General features: G+C 38.5%; 1 pseudogene; it reads left to right on the forward strand.

The window, feature by feature from the left end:
* Window positions 1-1,740: 1,740 nt before the first annotated feature.
* Window positions 1,741-1,876, forward strand: LOC121995264 (annotated as a pseudogene).
* Window positions 1,877-9,866: the final 7,990 nt, after the last annotated feature.

Consider the following 9,866-nt stretch of genomic DNA (forward strand, 5'->3'; position numbering starts at 1 on the left):
GACCATCACTGGTAGCTACTCGAAGGCGTGGCCAGCGGAAGAGATGTGGTGCTCACGTGTGTCGGCGGTGGCGTCCTCTTGTATGTTGGCGGCGTGAGCGAAGGGCAGCGTCAGCCGCTAAGGCTCGAGGCTGGCTACGACCTGGATCAAAGAGGAGAAAGGAGAGCAGAGGCGCTTGGCCTCTGGATACGATGGCGTCCAGCTCAGGGCGAAGGTAGCGAGAGGGGTTGTCGATCTCCTCATCATGAGAGAGTAGAGGAGAAAGGGAAATAGCGGCTGGCCGACTTGCATGAGGAAAGTGAGAGGATTGTCGACATCATATCTGGTCGGCGTAGGAGGTGGCGAAGGGGGCGTTGGCATCATCACTCTCCCCTGTGTTCCTCCCCTGGCGGCGGAAGAAAATCCCAAGCCCCCCCCCCTCTTGGTGGTGGCAGACTTGGACGGAATCATCGACATGGAACTCAAGGCTGGAGACTGAGAGAAAGGAGGAGATCGAGAGTAGGAGAAGGAAGGAGAGACGAGCCAGATCTTTCTCCACCTATTGGAGTTGTCTTCTCCTTATTTTAACGCCCTCTCCTCTGCCCCTAAAGACAAAACGACTCCTCCTCTGCCCAGAAGACGAAACACCCCCCCTCTCCTCTTAATGCGATGGACAGTAGTTAATAAACACCAAAACCCTTCACCAGTGGAAAGACCGAAATACCCCTCTTCTTCTCCTTAATTCCCTTTGGACCTCATAAATATATCCGCATCATATATATATATATATATATATATATATATATATATATATATACACACACACACATACACATGTAGAACCATTTGGACTGGACTCGGGACATTTGAAATTAATCCAGGTGTCCATATGGTGACATGGTTCATGAGCCTAAACTCATTTAGTATTTTTGTTTTATTTTAGGGTATATTATATATATTTAGGGTTCAAAATTTTAGAATTTAGAAGTTTGGTTATAAGGTGTTTGAGTCAATAAGATTTTATCTCTAGGGTTCACGCTTCCCTCTTGGTTTATAGAATTCCAGATTAAAAATTTTAGATACTTACAGAGTATATTATATATATTTAGGGTGTAAGATTGTAAAATTTATGGGTTGGGTTATAATAAGTTTAAGCTAATAAGTTTTTTTTAGGGTTCAAGATTCCCTCTTGGGTTATAGTGTTCAAGATAAATAATTTTAGATGCTCATGGGATATAATATATGTATTTAAGATGTTTTAAAGAAATTTTTATTTTTAAAAATTGAAAAAAAATAGAGTCAGAGCGCCCTGGATTTAATCTAGGCACCCCAACCAATTTTTTTTTTTAAACAAAGAAATCGAGGCTCCTGGATTAATTCCAGGCACCCTGATTAATATGTCGCGGACCATTTTGCACGGAATGGTCCACATCACATCATTACACTATATATATCTTACTATTTTGCTATTTTATTAAGAATCCCCCCTTACTAACTAACATTGGTGAAACCTAAAATGAAAGTATGTTAATGTCCTTTTTGTTATTCATACCGAAAATATTTTTAACGTTTATTAATAATTTTCACAAACGCATCAATCAGTGATCTAAAGTTTGAAACTCAGCTGCAGCGTATTATTGAAAATTTTTCTCATTAATTAATTAGAAATCTTGAGTTCTCTTTAGTCCCATATTTTAGAATTGACAACACTGCGAGCAGAGAAGCTTCTATAAATACCTTGGGCCAGCGATGCTAAAAAGCATAATTTTTTCAGCTTTTTGGTTAAGATCAAGTATAATATTAAATTATAAGTAGGAGTCCATTATAGTAGCTTGCTGCTGGGATTCTCGAGTGTCACCCTAGCATTGCACTATTGCATGGGTTTGATGGTCTTTTGGCTAAGCGACACTTTGTGCGCAATAGTGAGCGAAATTCCACGTGGGCTATATGACATGGCCAAAATCTAATTTTTTTTTAATCTCTCTCTCATCTACATGCAACAACTTTTTTCTCTTTATTTTTAAATTAAAATAAAATTTTATTTCTCTCTTCTATTATTACATGAAAAAATTATTGTGGTAGTGATGATACAATGTTGTAGCAGCTATATGCAGTAGCTGCTATAACTTATAGCAGTTACTGTTGGATCGTGATGCACGTTAGAGGGGGGGAGTGAATCATGTGATTTTCAAAAATACTTCTTTTTTTATTTTTAAAACTCTAGTACGTAGCGGAAAGTAAGAAGGAAAGCACCAGAAAAACAAGAGCGATTTTTACTTGATTCAGAGCCTTCGACGACTCCTACTATAAGGCCTAGGTCTCGCGGATCTATCGATGGGTAATCCACTAAAAACCTCTTCTGGTACCTTCGGAAGAGAGAATCAAGTACAAGAAAAGTTAGGCTAAGTGTGTTGCATTTGTCCTTTTATAGTAATTAATTACAAAAACAAGTTTTACCAACATTTTTTTTGGAATCGAAATGAGTCACTTTGTGTTGATGTCTGCCTGCAGGGCACGATCGGAACTCCTCGGAGTATTCGTCAGGCTTAGCAGCTTCGCAGTAGAGTCACAACAAGAACCGGGAGCAGTCGGAGGCTTAAATGTGCGCGCAATAGCTCGTATGCAGTTGTTATCCTTTGCTCCAAGTGGAGGCCTCCTTATATAGGAAGCTCCGGGTGCCCGGATCCCTTCCCGGCGCCTGGAGTGTGATGTCGGCCCAGCCAATCAACGCGCTCCACATTGCGATGAGATAAACATTTACATTTCGGGCACCCAAATCCCTTTCGGACGCCCGAACTCCATTTTTCCAGCGAAATTTTTTTCCTGCAAGAAAAAGATTAGTCTGAGGCAATAAATATTATACTAACCTACAAAATAAAAGTTAGCACAAATATATATATAAACAGAGTAGTAATTAGATTATGTCTCTTCGAGACCATAATCTAATTACGATCTCAACTTAGATTTCCAAATTGGATCAAAGTTGGATTGACGCCTATAATTCCCTCAAACGGGAAACGCGTCCTCACAATCACTCTCCTCTAGTGACTTACCTTTATTTACCTTTTGCCAGACATTCAGTCAGTCCGTTGACCTAGCTGGACTTCCCTGTAACACTGAATTAGCACAATAGATAAAATAGTATAGTAAAACAATGTTAATAGAATACAAGATTCGCTGATCCGGTTGACCACGCGTGGTCAACCGGAAATCAATCGGTCACATATAACCTAGGGTTATCTCCCCCTAGGGTTGTCTAGCTTCACTCACTAGGAATTTCATTGCCTGGCTTCACTCACCAGGGCTTCCTCCACCTAGCTTCACTCGCTAGGGCCCGACTTCACTCACTAGGACTTCCTCCACATAGCTTCACTCGCTAGGACTCGACTTCACTCACCAGGACTTTCACCACCTAGATTCACTCACTAGGGCCCGACTTCACTCACCAGGACTTCCACCACCTAGCTTCACTCACTAGGGCCCATCTTCACTCACTAGGACTTCCACTACCTAGCTTCGCTCACTAGGACTCGACTTCACTCACCAGGACTTTCACCACCTAGTTTCACTCACTAGGGCCTGACTTCACTCACCAGGACTTTCACTTTGCCTAACCTCCAGTTAAGACTTGTCCTTGCTAGTCATCTAGTCCTGACTAGACTACTCTCTTCCAAACATCAAGTCCTGTTTGGATTAATTTTTGGTCAAACTGACCAGACTTGGGTGCATTGTCAAGCATCGAAACCCTAGAGATCAATTGCACCAACAATTACTATATAGTAGCTGCTATAACTTGTAGAAGTTACTATGCAGTAGCTGCTACAACAGTGCAGTAGTTGCTACAACGGTGCAGTAGTTGCTTCTACAGTGCAGTAGTTGCTACAACGGTACAGTAGTTGCTACAACGGTGTAGTAGTTGCTGCAATAGTGCAGAAGCTGCTACAACGGTGTAAAAGCTGCTACAACGGTGTAGTAGCTGCTACAACGGAGCAGTAGCTGCTACAACGGAGCAGTAGCTGCTACAACGGTGCAGTAGCTGCTACAACGGTGCAGTAGCTGCTACAACGGTGCAGTAGCTGCTATAACGGTGTAGAAGCTGCTACAACGGTACAGTAACTACTACAACGGTGCAGTGGCTACTATAACAGTGCAGTAGTTGTTGCAACAGTGCAGTAACTATTATAATAGTGCAATAACTGCTATAACGATGCAGAAACTGCTACAACATAGTAGCTACACAATAACACTACTACACATTATAACAGCTACTATACAGAAGCTGCTACAATGTGTAGCATCTATTGTGTAGTACCTGCTACAACGTTGTAGCAGCTACATCACTTTTAACAATTAGCATCACAGTGATTATTGCATACAATCAGATGAGAGAGAAATGAGAAACGAGAATTTTAGAGTTGTTGTATGCAGATGAGAGAGAAAAATTGTTACATACAGATGAGAGAAAAATTAAAAAAATTAAATTTTGGTCGCGTCAAATAGCTCACGTCGGATTTCACTCATGGCCATGCACAAAGCGTCGCTTAGCATATCAAATCTCTCTCTCTCTACCTTACTTATGATGTTCACATTCTGAGCACCATGTGTAATTTTCTTTTAAATTTCTTTAGCTTTAATATTGTAATCCAAATCTTAAAGATTAAAGATTAAATCTTAAATTCTAAATCCTAAATTCAAATAAAATAAAATATACTTAGCACTGACCAGGTAAATGCCCTAAAATATAGGGTAATTCTCACCCCCGAGAGCTTTCATATGTGATTTGGTAAATTATGGGAGACTTCATCTAGTATATTTGTGCTTTGTATGAAAAGTTGACTTGTGATACATTTCATATATATTGTTGGGAATCAATCCCATGATCTATCACAACAATACCACATGCAAGTATTAACTATGCTAGCCTGTGGAGACATCAATTACAAACTTATTGGAGAAAATTTTCTTTTTTTTTTCTTTAGGTCCAGTATTATCAACTCCATGATAAACTATAAATAGATAAATCAATTATGAACTTATGAATTGTTGGTAGGTTGGATTTGATTTTTCATTTGTGTGGGCTTACATGTTAATTAACATTTATATATGAATATGTCATTGCAGATATAATCCAATATAGTTATCTTAATTGAGGGTTTATATGTCATTGGGTGTGGGTTATATGTGTGGAACCATTACCTCAATATTGTTGATAATGATGAGTTGTTAACGAATTTCGGATCTAAGGTTTATAAAGAGTGTGATCCCACTAAATAAGGAGAAGTGTAATCTCATCTCATCCCATCTGAGAGAGGCTTAAGAAACTGCTCTAGTAACTCCAATGGAAGATCTCATCCACTACATCTTCATTGTCTACAACATCTAAAATTGAAATAAGGACTATGGAAACATCCTTAGATTAGGTTCAGTTTATGAATTTCTGTATTTAGTATTTTTATGTCTTCTTTGCTATGAGTTTTCGACAACATCTCGATCCTTTGTGTAGAATCATCTTATTTAATTTGGTTGTATAAAGTAGAATGATTCTAAAGTTTTATATCAAGTGGTATCAAAGTCACATGTTTTATGTCGTTGTCGAGCTCATAGTATTAGTTTGTAACGATTTTAGTTAATATGCAAAGGTTTTGCATTAGGTTTCTCAAAACTGAGGTATATGTTGGTTCCTTGGCGACCGGCTATAGAAGGAGGGGGGTGAATAGCCTGCACAAAGATTAAACGAACCTTTCTTGACTTTACAACTTAATTAAATAAAATACTTGTATAAAAAGAATTAAGAAATTAAATAAAGGAAAAGAGGCACAATCGATTTACTTGGTTACAACCGGGAAGGTTGTTAATCCAAGAAAATTAATAGCTCACTAAAGTCTTCTTCAGGCGGAGAAGCCTCTTACAGCAGTCACAGCTCACAAATAGAATGCTAAACTCAAACAAAACTAATCACAAGTGTTGTTTCTTTAATTTTTTATTTTATACAGTTTCTGGGAGCACAACTGCTTTTATAGTCCTACTCGGGGTGCCTGGAAGGGTTCCAGGAGTCTGGAATGGGATAAAATTTTATCCCCATCTCAACGGGACATGCCACGTTGCATTTGGATTCGGTTTCGGGCGCCCGGAGGGGTTCCAGGCCTTCCGCTCCAGTTCCACTTGCCTCGGTCCGGGTCTTCCACTCTGGTTCCGCTCACTTGGGTGATTTCAGTCATCCGAAATAGGGTTCATCCGAACCTAACTTCCGGCCTTCTTGAGCAAGCTTCCGCTCCAGCTTCTCCTCCCTTGGAAACGTTGCGCGCCTCCTTCTCGTCCGCTTGCGTACTCTTCCGCAGCACCTCGCTCCTCAGATGCACCTAGCCCGTCGGCTCTCTCCCATGCCACCCTTCTCGCTAGCTGCGTCTTTTACTTGACTTACTGTGCTCCTAAGTTCCTTCACACTTAGACACGGGGTTAGCAACCAACATGACCTAATCTGATTTGGTTGATCATATCAAAACTATCTTAGAGTACTATCAATTTCTCCCATTTTGATGTGAGCAACCCAAGTAAGTTAGGATAAACCAACATAAAGAAAAAGTAATAAATTTGCAACTATTCAATAAAGTGCAAAATTTGCAATTACTACCTCTCCATAGAATTAATCTTCACTTCACCCCTTTTAATCACATAAAAATTGGAGTACTTAAAGATAACTTCTGGAAAATCTTAAAATAAGAGTCTAAGGGTAAATTAAAAAAAAATGAAAGTTTAATCTTAAAGAAAAAAAACTTTCTAAGTGATAAAAAAAATTGCAAGATAAATAATTAAAAACTGTAAGTTTTTTCTACATATAAGTGATGAAAAAAAATCTATTTTTGACAAATATTGAAAGTATTTTAATTAAATACTTATCAGTTAGTCAATTAAATATTTATTTCATTAATTGGCTTCCAATGTGTGGCGAGATACTAGGCCTTCTTGGTTATTGGAGCAACAACCACTTTCTAGACAAAGTCTCTTAAGGAAATTTAAATATTTAATTTTCTCTCTGGAAGCCATATTAAAAAAAATCAATTTAACTTATGCAAGATTTTTGAACCTAATATAGATTCCTTCCAACTGAGTTAATCAGAAATTTCTTAGGGATATATTTTGTTAATAATTGTTTAATTTGGCCCCTATGATATCTAAGATGCAAGATTAGCCCATTATAATTCCGAGTTTGTTGAACATTTGAGCATCATGATTTTTTAAGTTTTCTACTTCTGTTCTCAATTTATCATTTTCTAATTTTAATTTATCAAAATCTTCTAATAGATAAGATTTATCTAAAATTAATTTTAACTCTTTATTTTCTTTCTCCAACATGCAATAGTTTTTCGATAATACTTTAACGAACTTGAATAACTTATCAAGAGGAAGAGATCGTACATGACTTACCTTGTTGATTTCGTTATCCGTAGCTCCCCCTAAAGTACTGCTTTCCTCCGATGTCGCTCTCCCTTTATCGATGCTCTCGATGCTCATTTAGAGTGAGCTTATTTCGTTTTCGTCTTCTTGATGACTTGCCATTAACGCAAGTCTGGCGATGAATTCAATTTCCGATTCGGACGACGTTTCGTCCCATGTCATCTTTAGATTCTTGTACTTGTTCGTTTGGGACGGCTGCTTACTCTTGCTCTTGTCTTTGTTATTCAATTTAGGGCAGTTGTCTTTCATGCATCCTTCTTCATTACAGTGATAGCATCTTATCCTTCTTCTTCTTCTACCCTGCGCTTGATTAAATTGCTTAGATTTAAATATTTTTTAAAATTTACGTACCATCAGTGTTGTTTCATCATCGTCGAGAGAGGATTCTGAATTTTGTTCGTCCATCTTTGCTTTAAAGGCATTGTTATGCTTTAGCTCCTTCTTCGAATCTGCACATCTCGTTTCATGGACTTCAAATATTGAAAACATTTCTTCTAAGGTACTTAATTCTAAATCTATAGATATATAGTAAGTATCTACTAATGATGTCCACTCAGTAGTTCTAGGGAATGCATTAAACGCGTACCTTAGTGAATCTCGACTGCTTACCTTTTCTCTGAGATTCGTGAGTCCGGTGATGAGTTCTTTCATTCTCGAGTGAAGGTGTGCAACGATTTCTTCTTCTTCCAATGTTATGTTACTTAACTGGTTCCTTAGCAGATCCCGTCTCGCTAGCTTAGCTTTTGACGTCCCTTCGTGTAGCTCAAGGAATTTCTCCCAAAGCTCCTCTGCTGATTCGTAGGCACCGATCATGTTGACTTCTTGTGGCAGTAAAACGCTAAGCAGGTGAAACTCTACTTTACCATTTGCCACGAAGTCGGCTTATTCCTTCTTTATCCATTGATATTCTTCTTTACCCTCAGGAGGTCCAAAACTGAATTTCATTATTAAAAGTAAATCGAAATCAATTTTTTAAAATATCTCAATTTTCTTTTTCCAACTTATGAATTCCCTCTCGAACTTCGATGGGTAGATGTCGGTCCGGCCAGCTTGTGTGCTTTGTTCGGCGGTTAGTCCTCCTGAAGTTGTTGGGCTCTGATACCACTTGTTGGTCCCTTGGCGACCGACTAGAGGAGGGGCGGTGAATAGCCTGCCCAAAGATTAAACGAACCTTTCTTGACTTTACAGCTTAATTAAATAAAATACTTGCATAAAAATAATTAAGAAATTAAATAAAGAAAAATAGGCACAATCGATTTACTTGGTTACAACCGAAGAGATTGTTAATCCAAGAAAGTTAATAGCTCATTAAAGTCTCCTTTGGGCGGAGAAACCTCTTACAGTAGTCATAGTTCACAAATAGAATGCTAAACTCAAACAGAACTAATCACAAGTGTTGTTTATCTAATTTCTTATTCTATCCAGCTTCTAGGAGCAGGGCTGCTTTTATAGCCACGTCGGGGTGCCTGGAAGGGTTCTAGGCGCTTGGAATGGGATAAACTTTTATCCCTATCGCAACGGGACGCGCCACGTTGTATTTAACTAAACTTTTAGTTCTGGGCGCCTAGAGAGGTTCCGAGCGCCCGGACCAAAATGTCAACTATGGTTGACTTTTTTTATCAGGGCTTTCCACTCCGGTTCTGCTTGCGTTGGTTTAGGTCTTCCGCTCCGGCTCCGCTCGTTTGGGTGATTTTGGCCATCCATAATAGGGCTCACCCGAATCCAACTTTCAGCCTTCTCAAGCAAGCTTCCGCTCCGGCTTCTCGTCCCTCGAAAACACTGCGTGCCTCTTTCTCGTCCACCTACGTACTCTTCCACATCACCTCGTCCCTTAGACGCACCGAGTCCGTCGACTCTCTACTGTGCTGTCCTTCTCACTAGCTGCGTCTTTTGCTCGATTTCATGTGCTCCTAAGTTCCTGCACACTTAGATATATGGTTAAAAATTAATAGGACCTAACTAATTTAGTTGATCAAATCAAAATTACTTTAGTGTACCAACAATATATTGATTGAAATTAAACATTGAAAACCTAGGATCTTCGGTTCTTTGTGATCCTAAATAGTGTTTTTTTTTTTTGAAAAAATCGTCATGTGAAAACATGAGAACCGCATCAATTGACGACGTACCAATAGTAATGATTTCTGTGAAGAACAATGATAATTATCATTATTTTTCCTTAATAATAGTCGCCTTTGATCTAAAAATAGGCAAATGGGATTTTTAGTGCACCATAATCGTGGTGACCGACATGGCTAGGTTAATCCTAGATTTTGAAGGTCCGATGTAAAAAACATAGATTCTTTGTATTTATATAAACAATAATAAAATTGATATTATAAAAATAATTTTATTAATAAAATATATAAACTAAATTTATATTTAATAATTTTAAGATTTAGAGAGATAGAAATAGAAAAAAAAAATTAGTG

Source organism: Zingiber officinale, chromosome 1B, assembly GCF_018446385.1.
Source record: "Zingiber officinale cultivar Zhangliang chromosome 1B, Zo_v1.1, whole genome shotgun sequence".
NCBI classification, from domain to species: Eukaryota; Viridiplantae; Streptophyta; class Magnoliopsida; order Zingiberales; family Zingiberaceae; genus Zingiber; species Zingiber officinale.